The sequence below is a fragment of the Narcine bancroftii genome, chromosome 4 (genome assembly GCF_036971445.1).
Source record: "Narcine bancroftii isolate sNarBan1 chromosome 4, sNarBan1.hap1, whole genome shotgun sequence".
Taxonomy (NCBI): domain Eukaryota; kingdom Metazoa; phylum Chordata; class Chondrichthyes; order Torpediniformes; family Narcinidae; genus Narcine; species Narcine bancroftii.
In genome coordinates this window covers 132,136,249-132,154,587 of record NC_091472.1, presented here as the reverse complement: position 1 = coordinate 132,154,587, position 18,339 = coordinate 132,136,249, and the positions used below count along the sequence as shown (strand labels likewise).

The following is an 18,339-nucleotide window of genomic DNA, read 5'->3' as shown; positions in this document are numbered from 1 at the left end:
CTGCTCTAGTCAACCTATCAAGCCTCCAACTCTTAATGAGTTCTGAAGTTCCCATCAACTGGAGGTTATCTCTGCATTTAAAGCTGCAGGTTTTTTTTTAACTAAAATCCTGCAACTGCAGGGTCTGTGCTCAAGATGGGGACATCTTTGCTGGGCAGTGGCCATGAGGGGTTGCCGGCTCCGGGGGAGCAGTGGACCGGCGCAGGAGCGCCACAGTTGAGAAAGAGAAGCATAGGAGACAACCCAACAGGACAGTGACCACAGCAGCGGACTTGTTGGGTTGAGGAGCTGTAGGATCCATGCAGGCTGCAGGCTGCTGTCGATTTAACTAGGTTACAGAATCAGGATTCGAGAGTGTGCTGAGGGCAAGAAATGACTCCTGAAGGTCCTCGGGCATATTGGAGGTTTGGATCTGGTGCTCATGTTGTCAATGGATTGAACAGGGGTCTGTCCTGTTGTAAAAACTGTGGGAGGCTGGCAGTGAATGTCTTTTGCTTTTCTTTCTCTTCTCTTACTGTAAGGGGGTGCCAGGCAATACTAATGGCAAATCTTTGTCTTAAGGCAGGCAAAAGGACATTTTGTGTAATATATTTTCTGTATTATTACATGAGAACAAAAGGAATCAAATCTTGAGCCGTGTGAGGTTTGAATTTTCCTTCATTAACCTCATTGAATGGAAGACAGAATTTGGCGTTTCATTGCCTTGTTGAATTCTGTGCCACGTGGAATATCACCAGCATGTGCTGATGGAATGTTTTTTTCATTTAATTGTGATTATAATGGAAATCTTTGGTGCCATTTCTGGGCTACATCCCTTTCAGATTGGATATGAGGTCATTTAGACACTTTAGTCAACACATTGTCAGGGCAGGAAGTGCCAGTGTGACCTCGCATTAAATGCCAGGAAGCTGGTGTTCTACAAAATAAAACATATTTAGACCCAATTGCTGACAAAGGCATTCCAGGAAAAATCCAATTATTATGAAGGCAGATCCCTTTGCTGATTTAGGAAGAAACTGTCAAAATAAAATATGAGCACCTCACTTCTCCACCAAACCGCTCTCTCTACCGTGACCAGACTTAAGGCACACCTTGTGGACAACTCACTCAGGCAAAGGCCTCCTGCAGGCCAATTGACTGTGTCTATAGCATGGATTGTGGAACCTGGTGGGAATGTGGATTGCGTAGTGTCATGTTACCTCTCTGCCTGAACCCAAGTCGGAAGTCACCTTACCAAGCCTTGCCCACAGGTCAGCGCACTCCTAGTCATTGGCCTCTTTATTTACCTTATCGATACTTGGGCTGGACTCTCCAGCTGATGGCATGTGTGAGCTATCTGCCTATTTTCTTTTGGGACTCACCCTAGCTCCACTCCAGATTGGGAAGCGTGGGCAACGCTGGAGAGTCATTGGTAAGGTGTGCGCAGAGAAAGGGTTGGGAGCTGTAGTATTGTGCGTCTAGAAATTACTGTCCCTAGTATCGTTTGTTGTAACTTGATTGTATAGATTCTATCCGTGAGTGATTGCGAGTGTGTCGTTAATCCGGTGAGAGAGAGAGAGAGAGAGAGAGAGAGAGAGCGTGTGTGCGCGTGCGAGTGTGTGTGTGCGTTTTCTCCCTATTGCGACTCCCCTGTGTAAATAAAAAAAAATACAAAATACTGTTCAACCAGCTGTGTTGAGATTCATTCTGCTTGGGGCCCATTGAACCAGTTTTACACACAGCACGTTCTGTGTGTGTGCTCCCTTCTTTAATAATCCATCAGCACAAAGGGCAGGAGATTGCCAATTCCTTGGAACATCAGCACCAGTTGGAGAAGTGAACCACAAAAGTTTACAGATGCTGAATAAAAACACAAAAATGCTGGAGGAGCTCAGCTGGTCTTGCAGCGTTCATAGGAGTTAAAGATATTTTACCGATGTTTCGGGACTGAGCACTTCTTCAAGGTGTAAGCAAAAAGCAGACAGACATCTTAAAGCCAAGAGAGAGGGGAAAGAATGAGAGGAGAAGTCCAGACCAACACCCAAAAGGTGTGAATTAGATATGATAAGAGGAAAGGCAAGGACTGATTTTAGCTTTTTCAAAAGAGACAGTGGGAAAAGGAAAATGAGACATAGAGAGAGAGAGAGAGAGAGAGAGAGAGAACTAGAGGGAAGCAAGAAGGGAAGAAAAGGGAAGGTTTCTTAACATAAAGCAGAGGGCGATGTTCATGTCATCTGGTTGGAGGGTGCCAGACAGAATTTGAGGTGCCTTTCTTCCAATTTATGAGTGGTCTCAGTCTGGCAGTGCATGAGACATGGACGGATATGTCAACATGGGAATGGAGCCAGGAAATGAAATGGGAGATCCACGCTATTGCGGCGGACAGAGTCAAGGTGCTCCCAGACTGCATCCTGTCCCTCCATTGTAGAGGAGACCACAATTGGATACAGTAGATGACTCCCCACAGATTCACAAAATGTTGCTTCACTTGGAAGGATTGTTTGTGGCCCCAAATCGTGGTGAGAAGTGTTCAAGTTCATTGGAAGATTGGCAGTTAAAGTCACCCATTGATATCTCTCAAGTATGAGAAGAAAACTGGGATATTTCAGCTGTTATTAGCTTTGAGTTAGCCTAAGACATTTCACTGTGTCAGTACCAGCACTTTTGCTGAATTTGTTTACAATGGAGCCCTTTGAATACTGACACTTCTACCAATGGAATACATCTTATTTACATTTTGTGCTTTTAAACACCTTTGCTAAATTTTTACTCTAATTACTTTTCTCTGGGAAACAAGTCCAGTAAAAGCATTTCATTTCCAAACTGAAGTATTTTAAAGAAAATCAGCACAAGGAGTGGAAAGAAATGTTACCTTGTAAAGTAATCTCCAACGGACTCCTCAAAACATTCAGTCCACAATGATAGAGGCAGCCAATCCACTGGTAGGTCAGACAGCCAGTCTGGAGTGCCAGAGATTTATGAAGATAAAGCAGATACCAGAAATCTGATTTTTAAAACCCAAATCCACTTGTTGCTGACTTCTGTGTATGTCTTGTGCATTTCACTTCTGAGTAAGCTTCCAGCAACAGGACAGCCAATCTGCAGGGCCCATTAACTTACCTGCTATGGCTCCTCTCTTTCTGAATTTGACCACACGCAGGTGGATTCCTGAAATTGGGTGACGTGGAGTTGATCAAAGGAAAAAATGCCAGGACAACCTTGCATAATTGAAATATTGGATATTATTAATCTGTATTCTGGTGATAAATGACATCATTGTCTTTTATCTTTAATGGCATCAGTGACCGGGAATTAGATAAGTGTATTGACGATGTCACTGTGCCCAAGACCATCTAATCAGAAGCCATGGATGACTGAAGAAGTATGTCCTGCTGAGGAACTGAGACTCTACCTTCAGAGAGCGCGACAAGGTAGCCCAAGGGAAGCAAAGTGTGTGCTTGCCCAGTGCATTCATAGTCACTTCCTGGACAGCAAGGACATATGATGCATGGAAGGGCATCCAAGATATCACCAACCACAAGACTGCACTATCTCCCTGTGCTGGTGATGCCTCCCCCCCAGATGCATTGAATAAGTTCTATGTGAATATTGAGGTGAAAAACGATATGGCAGCGAACTCCAAATGCTTAGGTGCTGTGTCTTAAAGTGGCCGATGTGAGGAGATTGTTAGGCAAGGTCAACCCACGGAAAGCTGTTGGACCAGATAACATCCCCGGCAGAGTGCTCAGGGGACATGAGGCTCAGCTGGCAGATGTTCTCCCCGACATCTTTAACATCTCCCTGAGAAGTGCTGTGGTACAAATGTGCTTCAAAGCCACCACCATTGTCCTGCCTCAATGACTACCGCCCTGTCACACTCATGTCTACAGTCATGAAGTGCTTCGAGAGGCTTGTCATGGGGCGCATCAAACTCCTACTGCCCCCATCACTGGACCCTCTGCAGTTCACATATAGATCCAACCACTCCACAGACGATGCCACCACCCCCATCTAGCCCTCACCCACCTGGAAAATAAGGACGTGTATATTCAAATGCTATTTATTGACTTCAGTTCAGCATTTAACATAATGATACCTCAGCACCTGATAGGGAAATTGAGTCAGCTGGGTCCAAACACCTCCCTCTGCAATTGGATTCTCATTTTCCTGTTGGGGAGACCTCAGGTAGTCTGGATCAGAAACAGCACTTCCAAGACCATCACACTGAGCACAGGGGCCACCAGAGCTGTGTGGCTAGTCCACTGCTGTTCCACGCAGCAAAACACAGATCGAACCACATCTGCAAGTTGAATGAGGTGCAGTCAATGCAGAGCCAACAACCTGTATCAGAACATTAATAAAACATAAGAGATTGTTGATGACTTCAGGAGGGCCCTGGGGGGATCACTCTCTGCTGACCATTGATGGCTCCACTGTTGAGGTCGTCAAGAGTATCAAGTTCCTTAGAGTGCATTTGACAGAGAATCTCACATGGTTCCTTAACACCAGCTCCAATAGCCAAAAGAGCCCAGCAGCACCTCTACTTCCTGCAAAGGCTGAGGAAAGTTCATCTTCCCCCCTCCATCCTCATTACATTCTACAGAGGATGTATCGAGACTATCCTGAGCAATTGCATCACCACCTGGTTTGGAAGCTGAATCATCTCGGACTGCAGAGGATAGTGAAGTCAGCAGAAATTATCTCTTCCTTCCATGATGGACACTCAATGCAGGCAAAAAGCAATAAAGATTGTGAAGGACACATAAACTTCCATGCATCATATGTCCTTGCTGTCCAGGAAGTGACGATGAATGCCTCACATAAACTTTTCTCCCTTCTACTATCTGGTAGGAGGTACCATAGCACTTGGAAACTTACATCCAGATTGGGCAACAGTTTATTCCCCAAGCCATCAGACTCCTGATTTCCCAGAACATATGTCGATAGGGTACCGTGGACTATTATTGTACGTATCTTAATATTTTAACTTTTATTTTAATTTATATTTATGTAAATCTGCTCCATGGTCCTGGAGAAACACTCTCATCTTTACTATGCAATGGATGGTATGAATGACAAATAAAGATAACTTGACAATATAGAAAGGGATTCAGTGAATTCACATACATGATTTGGAAGAAGCTACCAAAGGTTAATCGTTTATTCCCATTTTCTTAGTGGATCTCAAACTGAATAACTGGCTAGGCCATCTTAGATGGCAATTAAGGATCAATTGTGTTGAGGCAGTGGCCCAGGATTTGGTGTGGACCAATTGGGAAAGCATGGTTGTTCCTTCCAATGAAGGAGTTGAATGAACCTGATTTTTTTTTTTTTTAACAACAGTCTTGTAGATTTGTGATCACTGCTTATTCCAAGTTTATTTAATTACTTGAATTTGAATTTCCCTATCCGTCATGGTGAGGGTCAAATTCATGGCTCCAGGAATCATGAATGATGATGAAGGGCTCAAGCCCGAAATGTTATGTATCTTTATCTTTGCTGCGCAAAGTACGCTGTTTGACCTGCTGAGTTTCTTCAGCATTGTTTTTACTTCAATCACTTTGTCTGCAGACTTTTACTCCAGAAGAGTGGGGTTGTTTTTTTATATATGTATTTTGTCTTAAGATGATTGCACATCCTATCCTCTGATAGATGCGGAAACTGAGGCGAGGACATATTCCAGAAGCTGTCCGTTCTGGCAGTGCTTGCAGACCTGATCTTACATATGGATGCCTCCCAGGGCTAACTACCATCTGCGTTAAAACAGAACACAGCACCAAAGTCCACAAATAGGCTTTGAAATGAGCTTGACACACCTCCAACTTTAATGCTCTCACCACTGACAGTAATCCACTGTGGAAAACATTCCAGCATGAAAACCTCTTTCGATGCTGAGCTGTCATTCACCCAGAGAATGCGGCTGGAAAATTTTCCCTTCTGAGTTCTGTTTCTTCTGTACAGTGTGGTGTTGTGGTTGTGCGGACCAGACACCACAGCATGTGGTTCACAGATCCTGGAACTAACTTCCGAGTTCTGTGAGAAAGTGATGATATGACTATTTTATTAATATTATTTTATTATACTTTGACATTTCTTATGATAATAAAGTAAATATACATCTTTGTAAAACAACAAAGACATTTCCAGAATATTTTGGAATGTTTAGAACTTTAGCCAATATATCTCTAACAGAGTAAAGGCCCAGAATTTGTAAAATTTTATAACATCAAACTTATGCCAAGTTGAAATGCAAGAACCTTATGACAGAACTTCAACTTCTAGCTGCTCAGAATAGTCTGATTTCCGAGCTAGAAGAATAATGTTATTAACCTGAAAATGGTACAGAGAAAATTCACAATGAGGTCGCCGGCACTGGTGACCTCAAGGAGAGATGAGACAGGCTGGGGCTTTATTCCCTGGGGTGGAGGAGGTCGTGAGGTGACCTTATAGAGGTATATAAAATCATGAAATAAATTGAATGGCCAGTTCCTTTCCGAGGGCCAGGAAGTCTGAAACTAAAGAGTTCAGATTGAAAGTGAGGAGGGAAAGATTTAAAGGTGACCTGAGGGGCAATTTTTTTCACACAGTAGGTGTGGGTATGTGAGAGGGAGCCAAAGACAGGGCTAGGGCTACCTGTCAAAGAAGTTATAAATGTGGGTATAATTACACATTGGGAGCAGGTATATGGATCAGAATGGGCAAATAGAACTAGCTTAGATGGGAAGATTCAAGATTATTTTTTATTGTCATGTCATAAAACAGAAAATGTAACATTACACAAAATTTCCTTCAATCTACTGTAAGGTTGAGAAAGATTCATCATCAACAGAAATTGCTTGGCGCCTCTTACAGTGAGAAAAATAGAAGAAAAAGAGAGTCCCACAGAATCACTGGGTATAAGTGGATTCACCTGCCAGCACTCCTGCAGCCTCCACAGCCACACAGCTTTCAGACTAAATGATCAGCCACCCGAGCTCCAGATCGAAACCTCTGACACGGTCAGGAAACCTTCGGCCAGGGCCGCTGGGCCAGACTCTTTTGTGCCATAGGCTGGGCTTAGCAGGGGTGTGGGTGGGGGTTGTGCACTGACCAGGCTGAGAGAGGGGTTGGGGGGGGGGTGTTGTCTGGGTTGAGAAGTGGGTGCAATACCTGATGTGATGTTCGACGTGCGTCATACCACTTCCTCCCTCTGCCTTACCAGATTAACGTGTGTACTTATAGCGCATTAGTCAGAACCACGTCATTCACGACACAGAGGAGACAGAGCTGTTGAAATCTCTCTTCAACAGTGCCCCTCTAAGGTCTGCGCCCAAGGCGGCTGCCTAGTTGGCCTAATGGTAATTCCAACCCTGCTTTTGGCTCCTTCTCACATCCCAATTTTGATACTTAGTATCGCTTCAGCCAGTCTTGAGCCCCTTCCAGCAGTCTACAGTCCAGTGTGAGTCATTAGACTGCAGTCACCTGCATCCCGCAGCCTGCATGGATCCCTCGCCTCAAGTTACTGACAGCCTGACTCCTGTAGTAGGTAGAACCATGCAGAGGAGTGCTGTGTCTCTGTTCCCTGCTCTCCTGGGTCCATACCAGCAGTAGCACTGCCATAACAGTAGCTACAGCAGGACTACCAGTTTTTAATGAGCTGGGCTGAATGGCTTGTTCCTGTGGTGAACAAGTCTATCTCTATACTTCCTTTGTAAAATTTTTTTAAAAAGACCATGTCAGTGTCCATCAGATTGTCATATCATTCAATTCAACCTTTACTTCAGATCCATTTCCCTTAACCTCTCATTCCATGATTCTTATACTAATTTTCATCCAGTGATCATGAGGTATTTATAAATAAAAATGTTTAACAACTTAGGTTTACCTTTATCCAGTGCAATCTCTCGATCACTGGTTTTCAAACTGCTCCCCTAAACTCACATACTCCCTTAAGTAATCCCTATGCTATAGGTGCTCTGTGATTAGTAAGGGATTACTTAAGAGGGTATGTGAATGGGAAAATATGTTGAGAATCACTGCTCTAACCCAATTGTCACTGAAATATTTTGCTTGAGAAAAATTGTCATTGGGCCATTCCTTTGGAGTTATGAAACCGTGCACATAACGAGTCAATTAAGTACAATTAAAACAGTGGTTTTCAATCTTTTTCTTTCCATTCACATACCACTTTAAGTATTCCCTATGCCACAAGTGCTCTGTGATTAGTAAGAGATTCCTTAAGGTGGTATGTGAGTGGAAAGAAAAAGATTGAAAACCACTGTTTTAATCGTACCTAATTGACTCGTTTTGTTCACAGTTTCATAATTCCTAAGGAAATAGGCCACTGAAAATTTTTCTCAAGCAAAATATTTCAGTACCAATGGGGTCCAGAGCAGTTATTGTCAACCTTCCCTTCCCACTCACATACCACTTTAAGTAATCCCTTACCAATCACAGAGCAGCACAGGGACTGCTTAAGGTGGAATGTAAGTTTAAGGGGGCAGTTTGAAAACCATTGCTCAAGATCAATGTTTCAGTTGTGCAGCACGAGTCAAAAATACACAAGCTGCTACAACAGTGCTCTGTCCCTAGAGATGGGTATTATGTGTAATCATCAAAGCTTTCAGGCACCATTTTATTCCCCACTTCCTTCCCCATAGATCTGTACTTTTTTTTCTCTCAGCAAACCCTTTGATAGTCTGATTCCAACATCCTTTCTAGCAAGGAATCCTCAGTTATGAAGGTATGCTGATTAAAAATATCTCTTTTCGTGTAGCCCCTGGCTCTAACCTTTTAATTCTGTGACCTCTAGACACCTCCACCATTGAGAAGAGTTTATTAATTGAAACCAATGCATAAAATGTGCTGGAGGAATTCAGCGTGTTTCACAGCATCCATAGGCAGTAAAGAGTAACCAATGTTACAGGCCAGGGCCCTTGTACTCAACCCTGGCATTGGCTGATTATTTTTGTTTAACTTTATTAATTTGAATACCTCATTCTCAACCTTACATCATCCAGTTGTTGCATCAGAAACTCAATTTCAAGTCTTGTCTTAAGTAACCGCGACCAACTAAAAACAAGAATCACCATTTAACTAAAGTAGCTGAGAAATGGCAATGGTCTGATGGCTGATCTAGGAAAACAGTGGGAGGGGGTGTCTCAGAAACAGGAAACTGGTAACCCACAGTGATTATTGAAACAATTATTGACAAGAAAACCCATTCTTGCTTTGTTGATGAACATTGTGTCATTTTCATTCTCGATTCATTCTGGGGTCCGGGTTATCATGAATTTGGATTAATTTTGTTGCAAGTTTTCTAGTTATTTTAATCCCTTTTTTTAAAAAAAATTGTTACCTTGGAATCAAAGCTCCTTCAAGAACAGCAGGAGGCATTTGGTTCATTGTGCCTGTTTTGTGCGTTTGGAAGAGTTATCCAATTAGTTTTGCTCCTCTGCACTTCCCCCTCAGGCCTGGAAATGTTTCATTTTTTTTGAGCATTTACCAAATGATTTTTTTTTCAATATTACATTTGCATCTGCTTCTGCCACCCATTTCAGATAACAACAGTGCATTAAAACAATTTTATTCATCTCTTTTTTTAAAAGATCTGTTTCCTTGCTTTCGTGGATAAGACTGCAAATGTTGGAACCAGTCTTGATGATGGGTCATCTTTCTGTTTCCTTCCACGGATGTTGCCTGCCCCTCAGAGTGCCTGCAGCCATTTGTCTCCCATGTCCTTTGATTGCTCTCTCCCTTGAGAAGAAACTGTTTTGTCTTGTATCTTCTATGAACATCTCTCTCAACGCCATGAATACATTACAAAAGGGGTTATTTAACCATGTTTGAATGTTGTGGGTATGATAGAATAAATCCAAAATCAGAACATAAGGAGATTCTACTTTTGCTCACCCAATATGTGTGTGGTTCTTTGCTTCTGTACAAAAGAAGTGAGTTTTGAAAGCTGAGTCCACTGCATGGATGTAGAATAGATTTATAATTAGATTCATTGTCACGTGCATCAAGATATAGTAAAAAGCTTGATTTTGCATGCTATCAAGCCATTGCAAAAAAAGTCATCATATTCCAGAGCCAATTTGAATTTAAAAATTCAGAGCATGCTGATCACTGTATCCTTTGAAATTGTTTCTGAGGATACATTTACACTTTAAAGTATCCTGGACTCTTCATCTCAAAAAGCATGGTAATTGGCAGGGAGAATGTTTTCAATATTAGGTGAGGCTCCATGCTACAAATTCAGGTGATTATGAAGTGTAAATATTCAGACGTTCTAATTCATGAGACTAATTTCCACTTTTGATCTTTCAACCTCTCTACCCGCGTGGCTGTTTCTAACACAAGCTTATTTGAAAAATGAGGGAAGTAAATCTCTGTGCACATGTTCCTGTTGGATGGAACTGCAATTTTACAATTGTGCACTTCTGTGCTCTGACATTAGGAATTCGTCACCATCATTCACACACCTGTCTAACCCAACTCAAACTTGGGCTCCATTTATTTTGCCAGCGTAGTCATAGGTCACCACGTTAATGAATGAAAAATGCTAGCCAAGCTATCACAGATCAGACTCACCATCCCACTGTCATCTGAACAGTGTTCGAAGGTAAAAGAGGCAAATGGTACATGAACCCATGTCTAGGGGTTCAAAGCAAATTCAGGTTGAAACTGTCCTGTTCATCATTGTTTTGTCACTGTAATTCCTGCAGTTCAGACATTAAACTGAGTTGAAGCAAAGAATGTGATTTACATGTGGATCTTCTGCTGGTCTTACTCCACCTAACCTACATGAAGTCAGACTGTGGCCAGTTAATGAGACTCTGGATACTGTTATCATCCCATTCGAAAGAGGGTTTAAAGTGTCAGTTAAATTCCTCAGAATCTCATCCAGCTATATCTACTTGCTTTTCTAAATATATCTATTCATTTACTTATTGTGGTTTCTTTTATTGTAAAAAAGAAACTTGGGTTCTTTTAAACGACTGTATTTTATTAGCTTTATCGTCAATCTTTGGATTTGTGGCGTTGTTTCACCGAGATTCTTCTCAGTATTCCTCTTTTTGACACACACCATTGAATTCACCCATTCTGTGGGCTCCTCCACTTTCTTTATGACCCCCCCCCCCCTAGTGATGTCATTCCATTCAGTTCCTGCTTGAGCTTCTCTTTTAGTGGTGCTGGAACCCACCCCAGACCATGCACTCCTGGCTGTTTGTCCTCTTTAACTGTATCTTATAGGTGAATTCCAAATCCCTTGAAGATGTCTGGAACTTGATCCAGTATTTCCCCTATGCTGTTCTGTGTATTGGCACTGTTAATGAGGCACACCCTCTTGACTAGTTGTTTTAAAAGAACCCAGGTTTCTTTATTACAATAAATGCAACATCACATGATACCAGGAGTGATAATCAATCGATATAACTGCAGAGAAATGGACTGGGAATGTTGGCCATGAGTGGAGGCTGTTCAAACAAAGAATCATGCTGTATCTGCAAGACATTGGAGTCAATAGCAAGCCTGAAGCATGGAAGATTGCACTGCTGCTTACCTAATGGAAACTGGAGAAGGCAATGTTAATGGCTTCTGGTTGAAGGGTGCCTTTTCCATAAGGGACTCAAGCACCAGAGATTTTCAATACATTTGTTTTTGTTGAGGCAGAAGACCAGGGTAAAGTTACTGAGATGTTTGATGAACACCGATCACCAAAGATAAATGAAACATGCGAGAGGTACATGTTTCATTTGCCCATGCACCTACAGGGAGAGAGTTTTGATACTTTTTAACAGACTTAAAGCTAAAAGCAAGAACATGTGATTTTGGATTGCTGCAAGATTCAATGATCTGTGATCAATTTGCGTTTGGAATTAGTGATAAAAAAGTGAAAGGGAAGTTGCTATGAAAAACAGAACTTATCTTAACTGGAGCTATGAAGATAAGCCACACCAGAGAATTAGCTCTGTAGCATACAAAAAGATTCGGTGAGAGTGCAAAAGCCAATGAAAAGGAAAGCCTAGCCATTGCAACAGTGTGTGTCCACAAAATAAAACAAAAAAAAGAAATATAGGAGACAACAAAAAGGTGGGAAACATTCAATTATAAATGATGTGGCACTCAACATGCACTAAAACAATGCCCAGTCTATGGAAAAGTCTGTAGTAAGTGCAAAGGGCAGAATCACAGTGTAAAGCAAAGCTTTTGCAAAGGGAAACAAAATCTAAGTGAAAGTGTGCGCATTGTACACACTATAGAAGAAACTGCCCTCAGCAATACACTCTTCATGGGCATAGTAGTGCAGAATGATTCTAAACCAACAGACACTGAACCCCTAAGCATGAACAAAGTTGCAGAAGATAAGTGGACTGCGTCATTACATATAAATGGAACAAATATTCCTTTCAAGCTGGACACAGTGGTAGGGGTCATTTTGATCTGTGTGCGCAACATCAAGGCAATGAAGATAAAGCCATTCATCCATGTAAATCCTGTACAGCTCAAAGCCTACAATGAACAGAGCATTGAAACAAAAGATACATATAAAATCAAGGTGACAGTTAAAGATAGAGAGCACCACCTCAGGTTCACAGTGGTCCTAGATGGACAGGAATCACTCCTTGGTGACAAATCATGTGAAAACATAAGTCTAGTCAAGAGGGAGTTCACACCAGGTAAACCTATTGTGTTAGCTGATGTGTTATCCAGGGCAACAATGCGGAGTGAAGCACACAATGAGAGTTTCACAGCGACAGATTTCAAGTTATACGTGAATCTGATACCTGAATTGCTTCCTGTATCTAACATGAAATCTAAGCAGATCACAGCTGACACAGTTTTGAAAGACATGTAATTCCTCTAATTGTCTACAGAGACAATGGACCATGCTACAGGTGTAGAGAATTTCCACAACTTTGCAGAAGAGTATGATTTTAAACATGTGACTTCAAGTCCTCTGTATCCATTGTCAAATAGTAAAGCAGAGAAAGCAATTCACATATAACCATATAACCATATAACAGTTAGTTAAACAGTTTCTTAAGAAAGCACAAGAGAATGACTCAGATCCATATCTAGCTCTATTGAGTTAAAGGCTTCACCACTTGAACATGGCATGTTACCCGTTGAGCTTCTGACGGGACATAGACTATGCAACACTCTTCCCTTTACTGCAGACCTAAACAAGAACAGAGATGTCGAATGGAAACAAAAGTATCTGCAATGGAGACAAAAAGCAAACTATGACAAGTCAGTATGAAGCTTAGGGCCATTGATACCACATGACACAGTGAGATTCAGAGATTCCAACACTTGGGGACTAAAAGGTCACTGTTCTGGATGAAGTAAATTCAAGATCCTACACTATCAGAACAGAGGATGGTCAAATACTGAGGAGGAATTGAAAGAGCCTGCTGAAAATACAAGAGACACTGCTGGAACAGACAAAAGCTGACAATCCAGCCTGCACAGCAATAGAGGAACCACCACCAGTGCTAGACAGTTGTGGACCGACAGAGCCGACACAAGCACCTGTGTTAAGAAAATCCACATGTATTATCAAAGCACCTGACCGGCTAAATCTCTAAGAAAAGGAACTGCGCAGTTAAAAAGTTTGTTATGCTGATGTGTTTAAATTTGTGTTGAACTGTAAATTGAAATGAATACTGTATTCGTGTGTCATGTTGTTAGATTAAACATCTCAAGGAAAGGGAGTGTAATGATAGAGTGCTAGTGATCTTCCTGACCACTAGAAGCAGTTGGAGACTAGTTTGTTGGCAGCTTGGGTAGATTCAGAATGGATACCCCCAGACTGCCAAATATGAGTTTTATAGCTAATAAAGTACAGTTGTTTTAAAATAACCCAAGTTTCTTTATTACAATAAAAGAAACATCACACTTATAAGCTTGTATTCTTTCTTCATCACACAATCACACTGATGTGGATCTATTCCCCATCCCATTTCCTTGCTGACATGTCTGTCAATGGTCTCATGCATTGCCAGACTGGGACCACCCGCAAATTGGAGGAATACCACATCATATTCCATCTGGGCACCAGCCCACCATATGCCATTAACATTGACTTCTCCTGTTTCCATTAGCCCCCGCCCTGCCCCCCACCCCCACAATCTTTCTCCTTGTCTCATTTCCTCTATCTGACTTTTATTTTTTATACAGGTGCTACCTCCCAATTTACCAGAACACAGTCTGTGTAAAAAGATCAGAATGGGAGTAAGGATTCATTCCCATTCCAACATTTTACCTCCTCGACCCCTAGTTATTCACAGATCGCCTGTAGTCTAAACTAAACTGAACTGCCGGCGATCAGACTAATGAATATGACGTCTGGCCTACTTAATTACCGCACTTCGGGCTGTCTGTCTAAACTCGCGGTGTGATATGGATATTTGGAGTTTTGGTCTTTCCTGTGTATACAGCCACTCTCAGAAGGTAGGATGGAAAAATCTCTTTCTTTCTCTCTCTCTCTCTCTCTCTTTCTCTCCCTCTCTCCCTCTCCCTCTCTCTCTTCTTCCCTTTTCCCTCTGTCTTCTTTCTCGGACCCAAAAACAACTCTCCCCCTCCTCCAATTAATTTTAACCTTTCCTCTCTCCTGTCCTCTTATCATAACCAATTAACATCTTTTCTCTGTTGGTCAGTGCTCCTTCCCATCCCATTCTTCCCTCTTCACCACTCTTTTAATATAGACCCCTGCCTGCTTTTTACTCACACCTTGAGTAAGGGCTCAGGCTCAAAGCATCTGGTATCTGGCACCTATGGGGATTGATAGATGCCAGATAAGTGAATTTTCCAGTTGCTTGAGATTACAAGTTATGTTATTAGCCACCTAACGGTGAGCCGCACCAATTTTAAACTTCCGGATCTTTTACCTGTTTATTTCTGCAATTTTTTTTTGCCGGATGCTTGAGGCTGCTGGTTGCTTGAATTCTTGATAACAGAGGCTTCACTGTATATCTTTACCTCCTATGGATGCTGCAGGTCCTGCTGTGTTCCTCCAGCATTTCTGCATTATTACTCACATCAATGCACCCATCTTGTATGAACATATTATCTCACATTAAGCTGTGCACAGCAGGTTTGAATACTTGAGTGGTCAGTCTAGAAATGCATGCAGAGAAGAATATTGGGGATTGATGTTTAGTCTGCTGATCTCAGGCAGAATGTTAGTAAGGGTGTCAATCAAGGGACTTCAGCCCACCCGACCTGTGATTTCAAATCATTCACCATGAAATTTGTCCTTAGATCAGTGGTGCTAAATACATAAGTGATTGCATCTGAGGCAAATAGAACTAATCATAAAGCAGGGTACAGCTGAATTTGTTGTAGCAATTCCAACAGATATTTGTCCCACTTGTATTGCACAGAATGAGGCCATTCGGCCCATTGCACCTTTGCTGCCTCTTTAAAGGAGCTCTTCAGTTCCCTCTACTTCTATTTCCCCACAGCCCTGCAATTTTCAGTTTCCAGGCACCAAGGCTTTCTATTGCCAGCAGATGATTGTCATTTTACTGAGTAAATGAGCACCTAGGTTCAAATCCCTGGCAAGTCAGGAGGCCCTGATCATGCACAGTATGACTCTCACATGGATGAACAAAAATTAATGGGTTTCTAAGAAGAGTTTATTATAAGTTTCGAAGGACAGAGTAACATGTAATTGTGCTCTCTTTTAACGGGGTTTCACACATCTGTTGTACTCTCTCATTCCCGATTACCCTGTAAATGTAAAGGAGTCACTGGGGGACATCAATTCCAATTTAGTAGGTCTCATATCTGAGTAAATAGTTTTAGATTTAGTTTTTTTGTCAGTTTTACGGACAGTTAAAGATCAGCAGTCTGCCCAGGAGATCAGGGCTCACTCCTGAGCCATGGCTGCTTAAGCACACCTTTTAATTCACAAAGTCAATGCTAAGCAGTGAAGGTAGAGCTGGTAATAAATAAATTAAGCAGTTAAGTGCTAATTATATGGTAATTGCATGTGTTTGATCTCCTTTTTTGGAAGGTCGCAAATAAATTCAAAGTAATCACAAATGAGCTGAGTTGAATTGATGATAAAGCAGGGCTTTAACTGTTGGAGGGCAGTCAGTGATAAAGTGAAGGCTGCCAATGAGATCACCCACTGTGGCCATTAAAGAGGATCTTTATTCACCACTCACCACTTGACAGACTTATATATTCAAATAACATCTGCAAGTTCCCTTTCCTTTTGCTCAGCATTGTGATGCATCTCCAAATATGAGATATTCAATACCAAAGATTGAGTTAGCTGTGATCACCTGATCTCCCCCAACCCCCCTCCCTCCAATGCAAATAAGATTTATAACATCATGATTCTCAGGACAACTCAGTCCAGCAAGGTTCGGAAATGTAGAATAAGGCCATTTCATGTCGGGCCTCCGCCTTGAGACTGACCATGGACCTTACAGACAGCAGCCCTAAAAGGCTGCTCCAGTGCCCTATTCGTATCCAGAGGTGCCTCGTAGCACCCTCCAGATCCGATGGAGGTGGGGAGACTGGTGCTGTAGCGCCATCCATCATCAGTACGCGGCAGAGCATGGCCGTCTTCCCTACCTATAATCCCCCATGCAGCTCTAGGGTTCCCACCCAGCACAGTTCCAGCTGCATGGGAGATTATGGGAGGGAAGATGAGCATTGCTCTGCTGTGTTTTGAGCCACAGAGAGCTGCCCCGAAGGCCGAGGCGGCCCGGTGTGGCTGTCCCAGCCCACATCAGCCACCCTCGACAGCTCCTGCTGCTCCAACTGTCCTTGCTGCCCCGCCAGTCCCCGCTGCCCCACTAATCCCTGCTACCCCGACTACTCCCGCTGCCCCGACAGTCCCTGCTGCCTCGATGGTGCCCACTGCCCTGATGGTCCCCGCTGCACTGACGGTCCCCATGGCCTCGACAACCCCCGCTGACAGCCCCCACTGCCCCGAGGGCTCCCTTCCGCCCCTGACAGAGGGAGAGGGGTGAGTGGGGGGATGGGTCGCGGGCTGACAGCATAATCAGCTCATCCTTAAACAGCCACTTAGCGTGGCTATACATTCAGATTGATCAGCGGAGGACTACGCTGCAGAGATTATCTCTCTTGGAGAGGGGATGGAAAATGTGGCTCGGAGACAGCCTCCACACATTCAGAAAGGTAGATGATTATGTGTTTTGGTTGAGTTTCTCCGCCTTTACATCTCAACCTACAGGCTATCTGAAATGGCCTACAGTCAATTTGAACTGTCAGAGAGGGAAATTTCCTTACTCCTACCCTTCACCCCACCACCCCCCCACCACCTCCATGCACCTATATCCTTCCAACCAACCCGTCTCCTTCCTTCCTCTCACCTCTTTACACTGGCAATCTTCCCTCAATGCTCCCAGTCCTGATTCCTGATGCAGGTTTTCGTGCTGAATCATCGACCATCCTTTTGTCTCCAAAGGCACTGGGTTCCTCCATCAGTAAGGTGGCATGTAACAGGTAGTGTAACGCCTTTACAGCTTTAGTGATTGGGACCAGGCTTCCCCCATATCTGAGTGGGTTTTTCCTGGGGATTCCAGTTTTCTTCCACTGTTCGAAACATACTGGTGGTGTAGGTTAATTGCGTATAAATTGGGCGGCATAGAGTCATGGGCTGAAATGGTCTGTATGTCTAAATTTAAATTTAAGTATGCTTTTTTTAAAACACCACTGAGTGCTGGATCTATGGCTATCCAGAGATGGCATAAACCTTTCTTACTGAGCTGCAGATTTGAAGTAAGCCTTCTTAATCTCTAAATTATGCACAAATCTATCTCTTTAATCACAAGATAGCAATCACTTTATAAACTACTTTTTATGCAAAACATGAATGAATTTATGTTAAGGATGCTTTCAGATTGGTCAATTCAGCTTCTGGCCAGGGTGGGCTTCAAAATTTGCATCCAATCAAGTTAACCTCCCTCTCCCTTGCAATTCCAAATGCTTAGGTGGAGCAAATTTTAAACTTTCAAAAAATTGATTGGTTGTTATGCAATATTTTTCCATCTGGCATGAACAATTGCCGAAAAGATTCTCTTTCTCTGAAATGCTAAACAGTTAATCAGTATGTGGCTCTCAAGGCCGACTGTCTGAAGATGTTCTTGCAGTCGACAAAACAATCTGCTTGGGCCTCTGCCAAGACCAGGGCTCACCTTCATCTCCAACAAAAACAATTCTATGAAGTACAGCAGTCAGCAAACTTCATTTTTAAATCCCATTGCTCTTGTGCTCCATAAAATGAGGCCAATTTTGGACACGACAGAGAAAGCAGTTTTGCTGGCCTTACAAATGATCTTGCATTCCTTGCTACAAAGTGAGAGTGAACACTATAAATGGCTATGATGCTTC

At 42.7% G+C, this 18,339-nt stretch overlaps 1 long non-coding RNA gene across 1 annotated transcript in view; it reads right to left on the bottom strand.

Annotated features, from left to right (window-relative positions):
• Window positions 1-5,786: 5,786 nt before the first annotated feature.
• Window positions 5,787-18,339, bottom strand: part of LOC138759962 (uncharacterized) — a 38,848-nt gene continuing 26,295 nt past the window's right edge. The window contains exons 2-3 of the long non-coding RNA XR_011355278.1: window positions 9,871-9,931; window positions 5,787-6,012 (exon numbers count right to left, since the gene is read on the bottom strand). This is a non-coding gene — a long non-coding RNA (uncharacterized lncRNA). The remainder of the gene's footprint in view (window positions 6,013-9,870; window positions 9,932-18,339) is intronic.